Here is a 22012-nt window from a genome sequence, read left to right as displayed (position 1 = left end):
CTTCCACTGCTTGGAAAACACTCCCATTGCCAGGGCTTACTGGAGGAAGAAGCCTTTCAGCAGAATGGGATCAGAGATAGAAATTGTTTTTTTCCATTGTGACTTTTCTGCAAGATTTCCTTGCAGAAAGTAGTTTGCTGTCCTGCATTTCTGCTCCCTGCTTTCCCCTCAAAGCTACAGGCCTGGAATTGTGCAGAGCCAGAAAAGAAGGAGGAATGATGTAGCTATGCTGGCATGGGAAGCCCCTCACCTTATGTTTCATGAAGGCCTGCCACTTGGTAATCCAAATGTCTCAGTGATCTTTGGGTGGTCAGATAGACCAGTGAAACCAGCAGCAAAGAGAACACTACTCAGATCTACTGCTTGGAAGTGCCTGGGCTAGATTCTCAGCTGGCATTAATGTCACCTGACCTGTACTGCTCACATGAGCAGGAAGTCTGAATCTGTGCTCATCCCATAACTGACGTTCATTGCTATCAATTGTAAGTGTAATCTCATCTTGGTTACAGTACTAGTTAGATTGGGAATAACTGCAGTGCTTTCAGAACTTCTGTTTCGTACCACTGTAGCTGAGTTTAGAGTCCCCCTGACAGTGCTTTGATACCAGTTCTTTCACTCAAGTTTTGTGCCCTTCCTACTATGCAGCATTGACATCTGGCTCTTCACTGTCACCCTTCTCTTGCTTCAAAGAGGATTATCCATTTGTAACGTCCTTACGTTCTCTCATCATTCTGAAAACCTCCTTACTAAATCCTCTGTTTAATGTTATTCCTACCGCTCATTCACAGTATTTGCTACATAAAAGCATTAGGCATGGTAGAGGGGTTGGAAACAGATGATCTTTAGGCTCCCCTCCAATCCAAACCATTATCTGATTCTATGATTTGTGTCTTATCTGTACTAAAACAGTGATCAAAGCCTTTTGTATCCATTGTCATTGTTGCACTTCCTTCAAAACAGCTAAATCTGAGAAGCAGAATGATTACATTAGTTACCGGATGATCTTGGTAAAGGAAATGCTGCATCTTGCTCCTGACACTACCAGACAGTGACAAATGTGTTCATCTCTACTTATTCACCATGAAACATCTTAGAGAGACAACACTGGGAGCAGCAATGCTCTTCTAAGTAGCTCATTTCAATCCACGCAATCCCCTAGAATCAATAATCTGTATGGGACGTTTTTCTAAGTCCTGAGACAACTCTGATCAGCTTGGCTTCAGATTTGACTTTGTAGAACTCACGTTGCTACAGTATGCTGAGAGCGATGGAGGAGTAACTCCTGGGGGACGAGATGACATATCCAGCACATACAGTATATTCTCATGTACCACCTCTCCCTCTTATGGCTCTGTGGAACTCTGCGAGTGTTCCTCAGAGAACATTTCAGCCGGTGATACAAAATAATAGAAAACCAAATATACTGTATAGCTTTTTAGGCTTCTGTTTTTATCTTGTTGGAGAATTCCAAAGAATTTTCTCTGTACAGGACAAGGCCCTTTTAGAAAGCATGACTTACTGCTGTGCTTTTACTGCATAATAGCTCTCCTGTTGACTTCAGGGATTCATGCAGGAGAAATTCCTGTTTCAAGAAGAGCTTTGGGCACAAAAAGGCCATAATTAAGACCTGTGCCATTGGAGACTACTTTGTCAACCTGCATTTGCTTTATGAAAGTTACACCTGTATGTTATTTCTCTTCAGCAAACTGGCTGCCTTGCTCTCTTTTCGAGGCTCTTTTTGGTAGTGAGTGTAAAATTGTTTGTAGAATTTCCAAAAAAAAAATGAAGTTGATGTTTCGTTGTGCTGTTCATCAAAAAAAAAATTTTCCTTTTTTTTATCACAACTTAGTTGGAAGGGATGTACTTGACATCCTGCTTTTTCAAGATCTGATTTGATCCTTGACCAGAACATGTTATTTGATGAAATCTTACTTGATGCAATAAATGATGGCTTAGTGCAAGCTTTGTTTATTGGATTGGAAAAAGACACCATTTTTCCAGTAGGATGAGGGATAAGTATCAACAATTGCACTCAGACTCCATAGACCTCTCAGTGCAAGCCCACAGAGCTGGCAGGATTCTCAACATAAATTTCTATTGAGTTGATAGATCACAGAGCAGAATACATTTCTATCAACTCTACCAAAATATCCACCTGCTTCCAGTGATCCTGAATGCCATGACACTTGAGAGAAACACAAACGTTTGGAAACACAGGAGTAAATGTTATTACTGTCAGCTGGTAAGATTTCATTTATGTACAGTAGGATTCCCCACAGCCATACCTGCCAACGAAACAGAGCACACTGACTGACTTAGAAAAGCCTGGACTGAGCTCCAGCCCCACATGGCTAAGAAGCTCGCAGCATACTCTGACAGGTAGTCACTTCTCCTCATGATTACAGACACATAACAGTCTTCCTTTGATAGAAGGGGATGAAATGGGACATTTTACTTCAATTCTGTGAAAATTTGGTTAATATCTTGCATCTGTTTGCTTTTCACTTCATGTATCCTCATTGTCTGATCACAGGACTGTGAACCTGAATTTCCTGAATTCTATCCCTAGTTCTGTAATGGTATATAATATATTAACCACAGAGCTTACTTGAACTCTCTGTGGTCATCTCCTCTAAAGACAGATGTGAGGAACAAATGTTTGTCCGCAGGATGTTGTGAGGACTAATTCATTAATGCCTGTAAGGTACTCTGTTAGTACAACGCAGTCCCTAGGTAACACCATTACAAATGGATTTCTGTAGTCATTACTAGTGCCTTTCAAAAGCATCACGACAACTGTAATGTTCAGAAACATCTCATTCTGTATATACCAATTTCTCCGTACTGCCTATGGAACAAGGGCAAGTTACAACAAAAAATAAGCAGCAGAACTTTTCCATGCTTAGTTCTGGTTGTGACACGTCAATGCCAGGAGCTGTTCACCTCATCTTTTATTTCACCTTGTTCTTTCAACCTACCTTGAACAGACAGAAATAAAAGAATCTTAATGATTTAAATAAAAAATTGAATACTATTTCCCTAGGGTGAATTGGTTATGCTGTTTTGTTTTCTCTGATCCTGCCTCCTTTAAAAACTGCCAAAACTGGCTGAAGACCTCATCAATCCTTTTGTTTTTCCCTCTGCCCTTCTAACAAACATTAGTATGCCTTCCAGCAAAAATACCATGGGTAAGCTACATCATACCAATGGATTTGCAGAACTATTTGCCCAAAAGACCAACCTGCCAAGATGCAATGTCAAACTGTGTACATTTTCACAGTCCAACTATATCTGAACTCAACTATTTTCTGTATTTCAGCACAGAAAACAAGCAATGGCATTGCCATGGAACTGATGCAGGCATATAAACTTGGCCTTAACATCTGCAGAACATGAGCACTGGAGAATAGTGTGAATGGTGACAGCTGTCTGCAGCGCTCCAGTTCCCTCTCTTGGTCACACTGCACAAACTGACTTTTGCAGTCAGGTGGGATACAGATATCCTAATGTCGAATCAGACCCTCTGATTACATCCAATTAGAAGGTAGAAGAACTACTAGGAATACAACACTGTATGTGAAATTATACAGAACTGCTTCAATCTAAGGTTATCTAATTGAAGGCAGATCCTTGATGACTCAGAATTTGCAGTTGTAAAGAAAATGTCAGTTCCAACCAGAGAAGAAAACTCAGTAACACTTTTGCAATTAACAACAGTGGAAATCAACCAGAGACCTTCTTTGTGCAATGAAGAAATTATATATCATATAAAATAAGGTGTATTTTAAAAATGATTGTAGCAATAATGTCCTTCCTAGTCACGACCCAATCCTAGTCAGCATTATCACTACAAAAATTTAACAAAGTAGTACACTAAAAATCTAAATTTCCAGGCTCCTAATCAACTTCGGCCTAACACTGATTTTATTACACAAATGAGAAATCTTTTGCCTCAGATTTTGGTAGTAGGAGTGATAATTCTAGAATGATCCAGATGCATCTGGCAAAATCTTTTGAAAATACTGAGCTGCCTAAAAGTCAAAATATTTGGCTCCAACTATTGGATCAAAGTCTGAGTCTGATCTTATTTGTTTTTTAAAACAATTTGAATTTAGGCTCCTACCATGGCAAATTTCAACCTATATATTTTGTAAAAAAACTTCTAAAAACTAAAGTGAAGCTGGCAAATTTATACTGGCATGTCTAAGTAAGAATATAAGGGTTAGTTTCAGACATGCTTCAGTGAAAAAGCAGACAGAAATCTGGAAAGGAATGAGCAGAATTGGTTTTGGGCAGACAATGTATCAGGGGCTTGTATGGCCAGTTGCTCCCTTCACTCCTACCTTGCTAACTTCAGGAGCCCGTTAGTTTGCTAAGAGTGGAAAAAAAGTCTAAGCCAAGTAGTAAATGTCTGCTTTGCTTATTGCTCTAGCAATTCCTACTGATGTTATAAGGTAACGTGGTTCTCAGGAGACTATGATTTTATGTTTTGCTTCCAAATAGCCTCTTATTTTCCACATAAACATTGTGTTAATGAGTTAAATCCTAATAAATATGTTTCTTTGGAACACGGTAATTAATCAGTTATGAGTTACTTGGACCTTTTGGTTTAGCAATATTTACTGAAATGGAAGGTCATCAAAATTCTGTACTGTCTGTGCTGACCTCTGTCACAGGAACCATGTTACGAGCGGCTCTTTTGGCAGAACTGTCTTTGGCAGATTGCAATTTCAGCTGCAATAAAGCTACAAAGTTCTTGCTCACAAAGTCCAGCATTTTTTTCACTCTGAAGAGAGGTTCGTTCAGCTTCACCTTGGGTGAGCTGAGTTGATAATTTCTATTCAGAATGTGATGCCTTATCAATAGGTTTCTTGATCTCTACCACACCTGGGACAGAGTAGCATGTAACACATCTCTTCTGCTCTGACATGAGTCAAACTGCAGATCTGAGCAAGTGTTGCCCCTCGGCCTGACTACCTCTAACAGAGCTTCCTGTCTCCATCCGTCCCTGGCTACCTCACAACTTCCTCAAGGTGCTGCTGAGAAATCCTGTCAGTATTTTGGGCTGACAAAGTTGTAAGAGGAGAGACAGGCTGTTCCAAAAGGCACCAGAGAGCAATTCATAAAAGTCTGCCTTTAATGGCATAAACTCTAAAAAATTAGCATCACTCACAATTTCAAAGAAATATTAGGTGGATATAGGTGCTCATGCCCTAAGACCTCTCACAGAAAAGCCGTTTGGATAGGTGAAGCACATGACGGGTCAAGCCTTAGCAATGACTACCCATCTATCAGGGTAGACATATGCTAAACATTAGGAGAATTCCTCATTTACTTATCAGGCTCTATCAAAAAAAACAAAACAAAACCCACACAATAAAGCAAGTCAGTTTTCTAAATTATTGCATTCCTCTCCTGATCATGAATTGATTAAATTTATTGAACCAAACAGATCACTTAAATGCACAAAGTTCTGCCAAAGTCAGAATAATTAATTACACATTGGCTCATTCTTATGATTGTTTTGCAAGACAAGCACTCATGACTTGAAGAATTTACCCTCTGATTTTTATTCAGCACAGGAGTCAGAATAGTTGTACTTTTTCGACTGCTTATAGATGGTTTGCTACTATACAGCTAAGCATATCCACTGAATATAAGAATTATTTTGAACAACAGAATCATTTAATCACAAAAGTCAATAAAAATGCAGTTTTCATGAAGTGTTATCTGTCACCCTGCTCAGCGCATAGAAATTAGAACTGGAAAGAACTTTCAAATCAATGACCTTCTCTCCTTTACGTCAATTAATCTAGACTCTCGCCCTTGCAAGACTTTTTTCTACACTAAATTTACTACCATTTTACCCAAAAATGAGATAAAGATACCATAAATTAAAAAGCTCTACCACTTAGTCTGGTGGATACTTTCTGAGGTCTCCTATTGTCGGGAAGCTTTTCAGAAACACTCAGCTGAAATGTCTGTATTATTAATCATTAATCAAAAGAGCAAATACTAGGAGTAGAAAAATATCAAGCAAGCTTTTTTCCTTCTCTTACTATTTCTGTTGATATTGCAAATGAAACAAGATCAAACTATTTTACAGATATTATCTCATTCTTTTGTAAGTCACATGAGGGTTAGACCACAATGCTTCTAATCAGTGGCTCTAAGACACATATGAAAGCCAGCTTTCTTAAAGAAGGGCTTCTAGAGTCCATAGCCTCTTGGCTTTTCAAGTTACCAGTCCCTTTAAGGTTGTACAGAGGTTCATTACCCTCTTCATGTTATGGATACACCTACAGTGCAGTTACAGCTTTGGTACCCTGATGTATAGGATGAAGCAGGGTGATGTGAAGGGCCTTTGGGGCTGAATGGTGCTCATGCTTCACCATGTCAGTGCATAAAACAGGGCTGCAGGTAAGGACTGCAGCATAAGAGCATTGCACACTGCTCGGGGTACAGATTCAACTGACCTGGTGCCATCTATAGGGTCAGGGACAGATGACAAATGTGGGATAAGAGTTAGAAAACTGACAGTCACGCTCAGAGCCTGAGACCGTACAGAGCTGCATGTCTGCGTGGTCACTCAGCCTTCTGAATTATCTCAGTGAGGGTTACCTGCAACTACATAGCAAAGTAATAGAATACAGAGAGCAAATCGGGGACAAAAAGACATCAGTTGGATTTTGGACATCATCTCCCACAGGATCAGGATATCACCTGCCCAGGATTTCAGTCTTCTCACTCACTGAATTCAATTCACTGGAACATGCTGCTGTTTAATCCCCTTTACCTCTCAGTTTAATCCATTCCCTTTACTCATTTCCTTTGCTCAACTCTTCACTTAAGTTGTACACACATGAGTGTGCTTGATTCTCATGGGCAACTCTCTTTCAGATACTCAAGAAAGATAAAAAATTGAGTTTATTCCATTAGGCCTTGCAGTGACAGCAGGAGTGGAAAAGCTTCTATAGTACCTGCAAAACCAGACCTGAATGTATGCCATTTTTGAGGCATATCAAAACCTTTCAAAGGCAGAATAGTGCTTGAAACTAATTAGTTGATCTTGTAGTTAGTTGCTCCATATGAGCCAGTGCTGCTATTTCTGTATCCTCTGGCTTTTGCAGCATGTGTTCAGCCTTTGTTTGTAGATGAATTCTCAGTCTGATAATCATCCTTCCCACTTGCTGCTAGCTTATCCGTATTTGCATCAGCAGTTAATACATTAGATTTCCTATTGCACACTGACAACTAACAATCCTAGGATTTTAAAAGCCTATTTGATTTCTGTTTATCATCCTAACATCTGAACACTCTATGGAGAATCTCAATGCATAAGAACTCCTTACTGCTCCAACATAAAACAGGGAAAAAAAAACAGAGATAAATATTTCACAGAAAATGGAAAACAGCAGAAGATTGGGTTTTTTTTGACAATTATAATAAACTTTATTTCTTAGTGTTCTAAATAAAAACTTTGCTTTTTACTAATAAGAACTGGAGAAGTAGATTCTTTAGTAGATAGATGGATGAAGAAGATTCCAAAAAAAGCCAGATTTTTTTTCTTTAGAAAAATTCAAGCATGCTGTTGTATTTTGTTATCCATCTGAACAGCACTAGCAAAGCCACAGGGGTTATTATTCCTTTCCACAACTTTTATTGTCCTGTCATCCCTGTGCTATGATCACAATTACAATTACTCAGAACACTGAAATCCTGCTGCAGCCATTTCAAACATGAATGACCTTCAGGGCTTTCCTTTGCACTGAATACGAAGCCTGGCCCAAATTGCTGCTGCTCTGAGCTTGTCTTGCCACGTCTTCAATGGACGCTTGGCCCGAGGAACAGCAGAGCCAATCTTTTTCAGAAGACCTACAGCAACTCCAGGAGATCCTATACAACCTGAACTACTACTCAGCTATCCCCTGTATTTCCATTGAGTCAAAATAGCATAAATGCCCATGCACTGAGCAGAGAAGGTTTCCTGTCACGGTTACACCCAGACTTTACACATTTGCTCTTTTTACTTTATGTCAAGTTGCTAAAACCTCAAGATTTTGCTCTTCTTCTGAAGTAGCAAAAGTGATATATATCAGACAGAGGAGGGACTGATGGGAAGCTGGGGCCTGAGAGGGGACTTTGTTGAGATGGATTTTGTTCACAGCATTCAGTGCAGTCCGGTTTCATCTCACTGCGCAGGAAACAACCTCTGAGGCAAAGATCTCGATCTCACTGCTGTCCTGGCAGCACAGTGACAGCACCGGGGCACTCAAAAAAGACACGTGGAAATGTAACACTGAAGAAAAACGTTCATCACAGTGTATTGTGTGTAACGACATTGCTCCGCAATAAAGCAATTTGTTGTGTTTATGAGTGAAATGCACAAGCAATAACCTGCAGGTCCTTTCAGCTCATTGCTCTCCGCCCACACGGTGCTACTGAATAACAATGATGTTTTGCTGCAGTTGCTCCAGGCAGTGCTCTGAAATGCAGTTTGTTAACATAAATTTTTCTATTAATTTTAATTTTCTGAGGATTAATATAGTTGCAGATTTTCCTCAATATGAAATTAACTATATCCATGGTCTATACTCAGTTTTCATACACAGATTCTTGCCAAGTGTTAAATCTTGGAACATTTATGCATGTAAAAACAGCAAAAATAGGGCAAAATTTCTAATGAGTGCTTGTTCTCTTTTGTACTAAGTGAGATTAGTCATTATTAGTTCTCATAAGTCCAAGATTATTTCAAAGCTGGGAAATTTAAATCATCTCTCTAGTTAGTAAAAAATTATTTTATTTACTGATTCTTCAGTGTAGATAATATTTTTTAATTCAATAAATGAATGAAAATTCTAAAATTTGATGAGTTATATGTGGACTATTAAAGCACAGCTAACATTGATTGCCATCAGGTTGAACTGTTGCACAGCCAACTTGATTAAATCCTACATTAATACTGATATTAGAGAGCACCTTTTGTAATTCACATTCTGGGTTCTGTATATTCATTTCTATAGTGCTCCAGGCATAAAAAATATCTGTAAAATGGAATATATAATTAATATATGACTCCTATTTTTTGTATTTGTTTTTCTGTTTTTACCGTTTATATTACACTAAATGAAAATTAAGAGAAATCAAGTGCAGTAAATAGTTTAAAACTAGTTAGAACTTGCTGTATATTATTTTTATTAAGCATAAAAAAGCTGTTGAAGCATTTGCATCCTATATGCATAAGAGCATTAACATAAACAATATGCCCGAATAATGCATTTGTTAACATAAATGCAAAACAGTTCTCATGCTAATTTTGCAAATTTCTATGAGGAACATATACTCCATTGTTTTTTCTCAATTTTCGTATATTTGACCTTGAAGCTCTGGACAAGAACTCCTGACTTGGTAGTTCCACTGCAGTTCATCTATCTTTTTCATTGCACCACTTCAGGAATCAATTGGACTCAGTGTATGAATTTGTCTTTTACTGTGCAATATGTTATCTAGAAATTCTCCAGAAGAAATCTTGCTTTGCTTGCAAGGCGCAAAGCTTTTATAGCCCACACAGTTGCTCTCAGTAATTGCAAAGCAACTTGTCTGCAAATCACCATAGAGATTAACAGCTGATCTTTAATAATTTTTTTCCACGAGTCCACTTATAGAATAACAGAATCATAGAACCTTTGCCTGTTGGAAAACACCCTTAAGATCATCAAGTCCAGTAATCAACCTACCACTACTAAGTCCACCATCTAACCAAGTCCCTAATCATCTCATCCACACACCTCTGAAACACCACCAGGGATGGTGACTCCACCATTTGGCTCATAGCTTGATGAAGAACAGCCTTCAACATTCCCTGTGATCCCAGCACAGGATTCCTGGTTCAGAGGCTTCCCTTAGAGCGTGCCCCAGAGCTGAGCACTTCCTGTGCCAGCATCAGGAGGCGGGAGCTGCATTCTCAGCGACCCCGCAGCAGCTCTGCAGTGCTTTGGATCAGGATGCTGCTTTGGGCAGGTAAGTCCCCATGGCATGTTGCCTGAATGCCACCTCTAATTTTATGAACATCAATCTTTTTTAATTTCCATGTGTAATTAATCCATAAACATACTGAACATATAATACAGAGAACGCGTGAGGGTGCTTGTGCTCTCCTCATTCATAACTTGAATACTATTAGTGTTGGTTTTGCTTGCTGCGAGAATTCTACGTATAAAAAACTCACTGGAAGTGAAAAGGAGAGATTAAAATGACCAATAAAAGGAGTTGGGTTGGATTATTTTTGACACAGTGTATTGAATTGAGTGACCAAGCTTCCTTTACATACACACTTTATTGCCAAACCATCAGCTCTTTCCTTGCTCCACCTGCAGCATAGCCCCACAGAGGGCATTTTATCCCAGTCTGCCCCCATGGCCCCTTTCATCTCATCCTTAAAACCTTCAAATTTTAATGTTATATGAAATGCGCTACAAAATGCCACCAGCTGCAGAGAACAAGTAACCCCATGCCCCCTGTAAACCAGGGTGAAAGATCCTAGAAAGAGCTGGACTCTCAGCAGTGGAGTCTAGTCTAAAAACTAATAACAAAATCTATACATATTATCTCTAGGTTGAAAAAAAATCTAATACATCGGGAGGAATTACTCTTTTTCTTTAAAGGTGCACATTCAGTCTGTTAATTGAAGAGCAGACACTGGAAATTATCAGATAATTGGTTCTTGCTTTAAATGATTTATTGGGCATTGTAATAAACATAACAACTCTCTCAGCTCTCAGGCCACAGATTTCCGCACCCAGCTGCTGCTGCTGAGTTAATTGTCCTTGCTTTCAAATGTAATTGTATCAAACGAGCCTTTCCATTAATGCTCTGAGATTAAAAGTCGTAAAATTAGATGTGGTTTTCAATGACACTTGAATTGTACCTGAATTACAGCAATGGCCGCAATGGTGCAGCTGTAAACAGGACACACTGCCATGAAGAGTCTGGAATTTTTACCGATCTTAAAAGCTTCCGCGTGGTCAAAATTTACAGTTGCAACAGCAACAGTGAGATTCAGCAAAGAATTTCACCCCAAATCACTTCAGCAACCAGAGCCTTCCCAGAAAATGACCGCAGTATATATGGCTACCTAGGCCATGGTGAACCTCAGTGCATCTGTAGATAAATACACATAGATATGTGTGTATGTATATAAATGGACACACATAACTTTCATTTTTTTAAGTTGCTGCTCTTAACTGAACTGCTTTGTACCTTCTTAAGAAAACAGATATGAGAGATGAAAGAATATTGTATGTCCAGGATACTTAGAAAACATCTTTGCAGCTGAAAAAATGCAGTGTTGTCTGCAAAATTAAACTGGCTCTTTCAAGGAGAAAGTCGACTTTCAGCTACTGGAGAGAAAGAACATGAATCTAAGAAAAGAATGAGTGAAATGTTTATTGTATTGTCCAGGGATTTTTTCACTCACCTTTCTATGCATTTTTGCGAGATCCCAGTTAACTATGGGGCACATGAGCCCACCCAGTCCAAAACATTGTGTCTTAGAGAAGTAAATGAAAGAGGAGACAGATTCTCCACTGACCAGTATTTCCTGCAGCACCCTGTTCTTTCATCAGGTTGTTTTTTCTGCTTTCCTTTTTTATCGTATGCTGTGAATACCATCTGCAAAAGAAATCATAGTGCCCATCATTAACTGAAACCCTCGCCGTGGACTTGGGAGCTGCCCAAACACACTCCCTTGCACAATGCCTCCCTGAGCCAGCTCCCCTCCTCACTGCCTGGCCACAGCTCTCCAGCCATTGCTTTCCACCTGTTCTGACTATTTTGTTGTTGTGTAACTTCTCGTATAAAAGAAACAGCTATTGCCAGAGAAGAAGAGAGTAGGAAAGTCACAAATACTATTGTGAAACATTAATTCTGTTAAGAACAATTTGAGCATTCGACATCACCTACCGCCAGCCCCAATCAAACCTCTATTAGAGTACAACCCTTCTTCTTAGCCCAGAAAACATTTTTCATCAGCTTAGCTATTTCATAGGAAACTTGAATACAAATATGACGTTAGGTGGGGAAGCAGATGCATTTGGTGGGAGTCCTACAGATGTGAATGGAGAGTGATTCAATGTTATTTTTTCAATTGTTTTTTTTCCGATTATTGCTTCCAGATATTGAAAACTGCTGTTTTCCAACTGGAAAATAACCAAAGCTGGAAGACATCTCTATCATCATGCCTAGATGACAAAATAATACCTTTTTTTTCATTCTTTCTTTTCCATTTTTAGAATAGATTTAAGGATTTATATCAATCACACTGGAAACCAAACCCTTGTGTACCCCTCAAGAGCTAGTACCCTCACTAAAGGGTACATGTGCACCCTGAGTCAGTCAAATGTTTTGCACCAATCTGTGAGCTCATGCTAAAGGAGACTTCAAAATGTGTGAGTTCTGCTCTTCTCGTGTTCCCGAAGGAGGTGCTCACTTTGGTCATTTTTCATGGAGTGAGTCACACAGCTCCAGTCAGCCCTTCTCTCTCTTTCTCTGTCACACATGAAAAATCCCCGAGGCCATCTATTCCTAATCAGACTGATTATAATTCAGTTCCAATTCAGCAAATATAAAACAACAAAAGCACTGGAACAGGACAGAAATCTGGCCCAGAAAACTACAAATCTATGAAAAATAACACTGTTCAACAGCTGTCCAGATTTAATTTTAGGATAAACACAAGAACACATCACCTGGGATTGATTTAATATTTGCGGTACTAACTTAAATCATTTAATTTGCAGAATTTTTCGGTTCATCATCTGTTCCCACAGTTCAGTCAATACTGTGGCTCAGCTCACGAAGGGAATTGATCTGAAGGCCATTCTTTACAAGACAGATTAATTTTTGTTGATTGATTGATTGGACTCTTTCCACCACGCATGCTAATTCTGGACCATTTAAAGCTCATAAGGTTTTATATTGAGATTCATCGATTTCACAGTTATAAAATGATGAATGGGTTTTCAGCCAAGAGAAGGCAATTGATGCAAGCTTGAGGAGAGAGACCAAGATAATCACTATACAGTGGAAAGTGCAGAGCTGCAACATCCCCTCTGTTTCTGTCCAGATTTTCCCCAGGTGGAAGGGGATCAAAGCAATAGCTAGGCCAATGTTGGGCACTTTTGCGAAGTCTGTGCCTCAGGCTTTGCTGCCTCCAAGCCCCGATGTCCAGGTAAAGACATCATGATTAAAACACAGCTAGAAGAGCCAGCCTATCCCTGTCTTCATCATAGTTGCTGACCATACACTTTTCTACAGTCTATGCTTCTGCCCTTTCTTTTTTTTTTTTAATCTCTTAATGGGGCCTATTGAGGGTTTTTATCATTCTTCTTCCGTGCTCTAAAATCACATATCCTCCCTGGAAAACAATTTAAGTATTATGATTGTAGGACTATGCTTTCATGTAGAAGTGCAATATACATGGTGCAATATATTCATGTATATGGCCAAAGTTACCCAAAATAATATCATTTTAAGATAAAATATCATGTCTTTAAAAGCATTTTTGTAATTAATTTCCTTGTAATTCTAGAAAGGCAAGGCAAAGAAATTAAGATATTTGCTAATGTTTCAGAAGATTTTGTATCCACTAAGTTATCTCGTAAAATTTTCTAGTTGGTGGAAGAATCGATCTCAGCATCCATTTTTCTGTGGCCATCCTTAACACAGCTGGGAAACGTAAACCTGAACTTTATTCAGTGTTTTTTTCCAGGTGTTACCAAATAAAATAAGGTGTTACCAAAACATCTAGGATTTGTAGCATCGGTGGGGTTCCTGTCACTGGGGAATACCAGCACTTTGCCTTCTGTATCTGCAGCTCAGTTTTCCAGTGTGAATGGAGGACTGTTCTTCAGAGGCTGAGCCTCATTTGCATCTGGTTCCTCTTATCAGACTGCTACATTCAGTAGCCTCCAGCTTACAAAGGTGTGTGAAATACGTCTTCAGTTTGGTCTTTGTGATCTGGCAGAGTTCTGTGCCTTATAAACTGAAATGTCTAACAGGAATGATTCTGCCTCTTCAGCATTCCTCAGTATTTTAGATTATAAAATTTGGATACCTAGGAAATAAACACTATCAAAAGTAAATAATAAACACCTGATTCTGGAATATGATCCTGCACTGGACACATTAAGTATCTTCTGCCGAGGAAAGCCATCCAGCTTGGGATCTGTAGAATTGTTTTAGTTAAAAGAACTTGATCTCAAGCTTCAATCTTTCTCCAGGTTATACTATCAGGATTTAGTTTTGCAGACCATTCACTACTCTGTATGCTCCCCACAGATATCTCCTTGGAAGGAGATTTATCTCTCTCTACAGCGAGAGAAACGCATGCTGCTTCAATTTTGTCTTGTTGTCATACTACATGAATTACGAACTACCACTTCAGTCCACCTCCTGTTCCATCAAAGGGCTTCAAAGCAAGTGATACATAGATGGCCAAGGAGGAAAGCACATCGGGGCCAAGTGTGCTCTGAGCTACACTTTGTAAATGAGCACTAACTTTTGATTTCATTGCAGTAACTCTGGTTTCTACACCACTATATTTATTTGTCACTTTATTTTCCTCTTCCATCAGAGATTTGTATACATTTTGTATTTAGAGACCTTGTCATGCTGAAAAAAAATCTGCTACCCAACATCTTGCTAGTTAGAATTAATTTGAAATGAAACTTATTAATTTGCATATCATTGGACTGTAGCCTTTCCAATTACACCATTTCTTTGCAACTCTAATTAAACTGTTAATTGATGTCACTATTCTCAAATTACAAGCTTTTTTTTTTTTACGTACAAATAGCAAGGAAAAGAGAGAAGATCCAGAATTAATAAAAAACAGCAGCAGGTTTTCTGTCTCAGATTACTCTTTGTGTCCTTTTAACACCACTATATTATGCTAGCTGAGAGTCCCAAGAACTTATGTACTTATTTATTTTATTAATGATAGCATTGTTTTGGTGCGCTCTGAAATTAGGACACTTTCTCAAACAAAGGCTGTGCCGTCAAGTACCAACAGGACTCTTGGGTATGCCTCAGAAGCTAGAATTCTTCAAAGCCTGCCCAAAGAGAATGTTTCTCAACCTCTTCCTATAAAGAAAAGAATTCTTGAAGAAAAATTAAAAAAAAAACAACCAACCAACCACTCTATCACTTGCCTTGTGCAACGTCAGCATCATGGTACTCATTTCTGAACAAGTCAAAATAAATTTTCTGTACCAGGTCATGATTATTTTCACCCATCTAGTTTATTTGCTTGTTTGCACACATGGAAATTTATGTATGCAGTTATATTTGTACATTTGCAGATATCTCACAGACTGTTTTTCATAACTGCACAGAAACGCAGCCACAGCCAAAAGGCTCTGAAGCCTGAATGCTGTTATGCTGTGAGGCAGCTGTGAAGCACAGACCTGGAAGTCCAGCAGTTCTACTGCTGCAGGACCTCATGCAGATCTCCTTTTTTGCCCTTGTGAGGGAAGCAAGGAGAACAGAAGGCAGTTGCTGTTTCTTATGGCACATCAGAAGGATTGCTGAATCCTACCACCATATGCTTGTTAGTATTGCTTAGTTTCTTCTTGTTCAGAAAGCCAGACAGAAAGGCTGGGATCTGGTGGAGAGCAGGAGAAGGTTTTGCTGGGTTGCTGTAATCATCCGCTTACCCCCATCCAATTATTCTTTTTGCACGGGGAATCATAGAATCATAGAATGGCTTGGGTTGGTATGGACCTTCAAGATTATACAGATCCAACTACCCTGCCATAGGCAGGGTTGCCAGCCACTAGGATCGGGTTGCCCAGGGCCCCGTCCAACCTGGCCTTGAACACCTCCAGGGATGGGGCATCCACAACTTCTCTGGGCACCATGTGCCTCACCACACTCCGAGTAAAGAATTGCCACCTAACATCTAACATAAATCTCCCTTCTTTTAGTTTAAAAACTAAAAAGAAAGAGCAGAGAATTTAGGGAAGACAAAGAAGGAGGTGGATGGTGAATATGGAGCATTAAAGAAGGTCCAAAATAAGGAAGACCTGATTGCATTTATGTGTTTTTAAGTGCAATATAGTATAAATTATACGTAAAATGAGTTTAGCATATAGCCTAGTTGCACAGCAGGGTGTGTACAAATAGCTCAGTATCCTGGTGGGAAACTGTGTAAAGAGACTGGAACAGAGGCAGTATCGTGGTTCCCACTGCACGGCTCGGTGAAAACTGCACTCTCTCATCCTGTCTTTGCCTCTTGCCCTCTACAATCCTGTGGATACAGTTCCCTAATTTAAAAGGAGGATATTTAATTATAGCTGGATATTTTAAGTTCAGGAGAGATGAAGGAGGGGAGAAGGGAACAGTTTTAAAGATTAAACAATGCCCTTTTATTTTTTTTCTTTATATGGGAACTCTACTGCTTTGCTCTTATTTACTCTAATTTAAAGTGACATCTGTGTCTAAAACAAGCCAGCAAAAAAGAATCTGCATGTACTACCAAACACTGAGAAAACAGATTAGATGTTCACTAATAAGACCTTTTTACAGTGCTGTCACAGATATGGTAGCTGCCTGGGACTCAAGAGACTTCGTTTTCTTTGCTTCTACACACATCACTGTTTTGCCAGTGGAAGGCGTAGAGATGGAAGTTGTAATACTGGCCTATGTTTTTAATTGCTTGGAAACCAATGGATGAAAAGCGGGTAAGAGCAGAAACGTCATTCAAGAAGGGCCCACGATTTTTCTTGTTTCTTTCTGCTTTCACACCAGTCTCAGTATTGGTATTAGGTTAACAGAGAGGATTATTCACTATAAATCCCAAGTTACAAGAATAAATCAACAGCTGCTAGGCATATGGTAAAACCATGCCCCCTCAAGCATTACCCTTGCGACAGATGAGTGTTTCTGGCCCGAGGTCCACTGCATGCGACCCATTGCTCGCCATTCCCAAGCATGCTGAGTTGCCCTCAGACCCCTACAAGCAGTAAATACCGACAGAGTTTGCAGAGAACATCCTGGGAGATCTTCCAGGCTTGCTCACAGGAAATACATTTGAAACTGAGGCTGACAGAGAAAAACACTGTACTCTGTGGTGTGCTATGGGTTAGGTACTGGTGATGATGGATGTAGAATGTGTGGGATGGGAAGGGCACAAACAAACGCCCTCTGTGGGAAGCTCTCACATTCATCATCAAAGTGAAGTGCACTTGAATCTGTACTGCCCCACTCCATGAATCCCAAAATATCCGTCCTTCACATAGGCATGGGCAGAGAAACTTGCAAAAGGGCTGGGGATTTCCTTTCAGCAGAGACTGAATTTTGACATTTTGATTTCAGAATCTGTCACGAGAATTGCTATTAACAGGAAATGTTTTCAGTATTGTATGGACAACAAGTGGAAATTACCCAGAAAAGTTCACCACCTTTTTCTTTTCTTTTTCTTTTCTAGTGAAATCATTGTGAGCATTTGGCTGTATAAAACCTTTCCTGATCATTTCAATAGCACCCCACAAAAGACATTACTATTTCGAAATCTGCAGAACTGTTTGCAGGTTTGGATACTGGTTAATGAGTAGCATGACCTAACCTTGATTTTTTAACTTTCAAAGTGGCAGAAACCTGTGGCTTTCAGGAGTTACACACTGGGAATGTAACAGATTATTTCACAAGTCTCATTATATAGATGCTAATGCAGAATCATAAAACTATATTAAAAACTTATTTGGATAGCATTATTATACTTTCCCTTTCCCTCACCTCTCCTATAAATCCATCAGAAGCAGATACATCAATGTTAGGAGACAAGGAGGAATATTTATCACCTCCATTCCTTCAACAAGCTCTGGACATCAGATTTTTCTAACAAAATTAAAATAAAAATATATAAGTCCCAAGATAAAGAACGATGGAAATAGTGCAGAAGCCCAAAGATCTGTCATTAATGGGTGATATTTGCAGAGTGCTGCACCAGGTAAGATGGCAAGGACTTAAAGACGCAGGATTTAAACCTGCATTTTATCCAGAATTAATTTTTCTTTAAACACATTCTCAGCAACTGCATGGCTATTTCTGTACAGCTGACAGGCCTTGTTAGCCAATATACAAAATGTTTCTTGTATTGATGAGTGAAAGTATGCAGCTTTACTTACTAATAACGCAGTGAAGAGCTGAAGAAAACACTGTAGATCAGTCATTACTTTGTCAGAAGAGTTACGGGGTTAACATCAAAAATTGCACTGAATAAAAATTCTAATTAAAATAATACGATAAAGAAAATGCACTGTCATTATACTGAAAAGCATCTTCACAACACAGTTTTCAAAGAAATTTACTGAATTGTGGGTTGACAGTTTTAGATACAGCATTAAATAGGAGCATTAATGGAAGAGCTGCTTTTTTGAAAATTGAGAAGATTCTGTATTTCAGGTCTTTCAGGGAAAAAAATCCTACAGGGCTGACTTCTGAACTGAAAGAAGCTGAATTCTTGGATGTCTTGTCCCACCAGTAACAACTGGTATATCTCTGCAGTAAGCCCCTTCATCTGATCTGTACTTGAAGCTAACAAATATCAGCATCTGGGCTAGCTGTCTAGACTGCCGTCACTAACAGCAGGAATAAACTGGCATTCCTAAAGGGCAATTCATCCAATATTTTAGACTTCTATTCTAGGAGGAGAGGAATAAAGCTGCTGCATTCTCAGTAAGGATAACCTGGACAAGTTGCTCAGTGCTAAGGTATCTCCAGTTAGAAGAGATGTGTTCTATCATAAACATTTGCTTCCAACATCCCTCTAGTACAGGAAGCTCATGATGAATTCTTAAAGAGGGCATTTGCAGCAGGCAAGGAGTCCAACATACAGTGTTTATGTACTGATATTATTCTCTCAGAGACAGAAAATTACACAGGCCAAAGATCAGCTGTGTTCATTAGATACTTCTCTGTACCGTGCTATTCCTAACAAAAATCTCACAGAACTTATTTCCAGGTCTTCTGGGACAACAGACTTCATTGTGGGCTGAAATAGCTATTAAATTAAGATAGGAGGCATCTGTGATTCTAAGTAAATATATGTTTTGGCTCAGACGCACTGAACAAAGTTCTGGGATGCTGAAAAGCAGCACGTCATTGCCTTCTGAATCTGGCAGGTGTCACTCTTGGAGAAAACTACAAGAAAAACTGAGAGCCTGCTGCCTTTGACAGGCAGAGGTTCAAAGGTGCTGCAGAGCTCCCTCTTGGGTTCAGCTCACAGGAGGTGACAGACAGCAAAGTGCAGCCTGGAGATGAGAAAGGCCTCCCTTGGGGAAAGCCTTCTGACAGAGCCTTATCAGCCCAGAGCATGGCTCTCCTCTATCCCATCTGCCCACAGACTACACTTCAGTCCCACTGCTTATTATTCTACGGAACTTTCTTGCCAAAAATAACCATGAAAGGGTCAGAAGCTAAGCCAAAGGTCAATCTATGCATGGATAACATTTACTTGTTCACAAAGTTTTCGAAAACATGCACATTACCAGCAGGGCTCTGAAAGCAGAACTTCAGCATATGGAAAAGAAAATCCACTTTTTCAAACCAAAAATAAACACAAGATGTTCCATTGCTTAATTTAACTAACCAGCATTTCTAATTCTTCCCTTTGCATTTCGTAAACGTGTAGGTTAAATTTAGAATAAGGGTGACAGACAAATCAGGCTGGAGAAAAGGGAGGTATTGCATCTCAGCCTCAACTTTGCCTCACATAGCTTCAGCCAGCGGGCATCAGCCAGGGCTTTCACTGCGGGCAGCCATGGGATGGAGGCAGGCAGCACTGAACTTCATATCCCTGCAGTTCTCTGCAGTGAGGAGGGAGCATGAGCTGCTCTAGGAAGTGCTCATGGAGTGAGGACTATTTCCTTACTCTCTCCACAGCAAAGCCCTGACAGTGAACACAGCTGAAGACCCTGGATCTTCATAAAACTCATCTGAAGTGCAAGAGATGAGTATGGCATAAGTCTCCCGTTGCAGCTTTTGTTATTGCAACACTCTCTTCCAGCAGAAAGAAGGCAACAGAGGAAGGCAGTAGGAAACACTAAAGCTGCTGATTTTGAAACAATCTCTATGGAAGAGAACATTATTTTCAAGCATTGCAGTTTGTTTCTACCAGAATGGTTATTTTACAGATGGATGCACTTACTGAACTGGACCACCCAGGAACTTGTGATAGATGGCAGAAGAAAAGCCAAAAGCCATGGCTGTAATTTCTCTGTGCTGAGCATAGATCTCAACAAAGCAGAGGCAGCACACTTCTGAGGAACAGAGGAGATTTCCCAAGTGGGCTGCAGAGTTCCCTCTGGATGCTGCATTGCTCTCACGCCAAGGGACTGTGCAAATGGAGAGCTAAACAACAAAGACCAAGAAGATGGGATTTTCCACATTGCTGTACAACAAAGGACCTAGTCTATTTACATTTTATTCCATCTCACTGGTTGGAAGATGAAATTAATATTTCTGATAACGCATCTTTGAGTGGCGACGTTTTTTACCCAGTGGAGTCTACAGCACTGTCCATCAAAAAATTACAGAATTCAGAAGTTTGAGATGTGAACTTCAGTTCAGAATATTACTTTTATTTCAGAAAAAAAAGGAAAAAAAAGCAGAAAAAAAAAAGAGTGATACTTTAAAAAACATTGTATCTATTTATAATGTTCATCCTATTGTGGATGGGACTCCGGCCCAATCATTATTCATAGCTACTCTTGTTGCCTCAGAGACAGTAACATCAGCAAAGTACAGTGCCATGCTCCCAGTGACACTTGAGTTTTACCAGCTATGTCCCTGTCCATTTCTTAGTCCTTTCAAACAATTTTTAACTACTTAACTAGCAAATGCCCCTGAAAATAGCTAGGAAATGTTTGCAAATTTAGAGAATGTATTTGTCTATGTTTAAAAGCCATCATAAGCAATCAGATCAACTGTTAATTTTTAAGAATCACATTAAATGAAGAAACTAAGTTCTTGTAGAGCATTACAATTTTAAAGATGTAGATTAAGAAAAATGCAATCAATAAAATCACTTGTCAGAGCAATGAAAGATAGAAAATTTCCTTCCTTAATTGTCACATATTGCTATAATCAACTTTAAAGTGCTTCTGTTTTGTTTAATATAATATTTCAAATTAAATGGACATGCACACATGCACACTACTAATTCCAACATAAAAATTATTTCTGGCCTTTCTCTATATGCAAATTAATACATAATTTCTGCAGAAACATTTGAAGCATCTGAAGAACAGCAGGACATATTTTACTTCTATCCAAAACATTTTATAACAGTCAAACGCTAATGCTCAAAATTGCTCTGAGAGCGGGAGGGGGAAATTCTTCCAGTGGCAGTAGTGATGGATGAAAAACTTCTGTGTTAAAGGGAAAAGGAAATATTTCTAGTGTGAGCAAAGGCATCTGAGGACAAGGGCAGGGGAGAGCAGTGGGCTGTTTGTTGTCACACATTTCCTCGAAGTCAGAATGTATAAACAAGTTATATCTACTAATAACTAATAACATAGAAAGTGCAAAGTTGTAAAGAGTGGGAGAACTCTTTGGTATTCAGATACAGTTCAGAAACAGTTCATCTGTTATTTGGTAAATGCAACCAATTGTGAATCTTGTGCCCAGAACAAATACAGGAGTGCCATCACTACTCTGAATCACTACTCTGCACATCTCTGGTTCAACCTTGCCACCCCCAACACCACCAGCTCACCCCAGCTCAAAGCAGGACCAGCCTCAACATTAGATCTGGCTTCAAGATCAGAACATGTTCAGGGCCATGCCTGCTCAAGGTGTGAATGTCTCCAAGGATGTACATTCCCCTCTCTCACAAGGCAAAAAGTTCTAATGTAAATGACAATTATCTGGAGTTGCATGCATGTGCACAGTTCAGTAACAGAGAAAATACAATGCTTCTATAAGAGTGTAACAGTGCTGAAATTGTAACTAC

General features: G+C 39.4%; 1 long non-coding RNA gene across 2 annotated transcripts in view; it reads right to left on the bottom strand.

Annotated features, from left to right (window-relative positions):
* Positions 1 to 22012, bottom strand: part of LOC110405480 — a 126111-nt gene that overhangs the window by 32451 nt on the left and 71648 nt on the right. Inside the window, exon 4 of one of the 2 annotated variants that reach the window (XR_002442908.1) lies at positions 11468 to 11670. The exons of the other annotated variant lie outside the window; for it this stretch is intronic. This is a non-coding gene — a long non-coding RNA (uncharacterized LOC110405480). Of the gene's footprint in view, positions 1 to 11467; positions 11671 to 22012 lie in introns of those variants that run through there. 2 annotated transcript variants of the gene reach the window in all.

The sequence above is a fragment of the Numida meleagris genome, chromosome 12, assembly GCF_002078875.1.
Source record: "Numida meleagris isolate 19003 breed g44 Domestic line chromosome 12, NumMel1.0, whole genome shotgun sequence".
In the NCBI taxonomy this organism is placed as follows: Eukaryota; Metazoa; Chordata; class Aves; order Galliformes; family Numididae; genus Numida; species Numida meleagris.
This window is presented reverse-complemented; position numbering and strand designations above follow the sequence as displayed.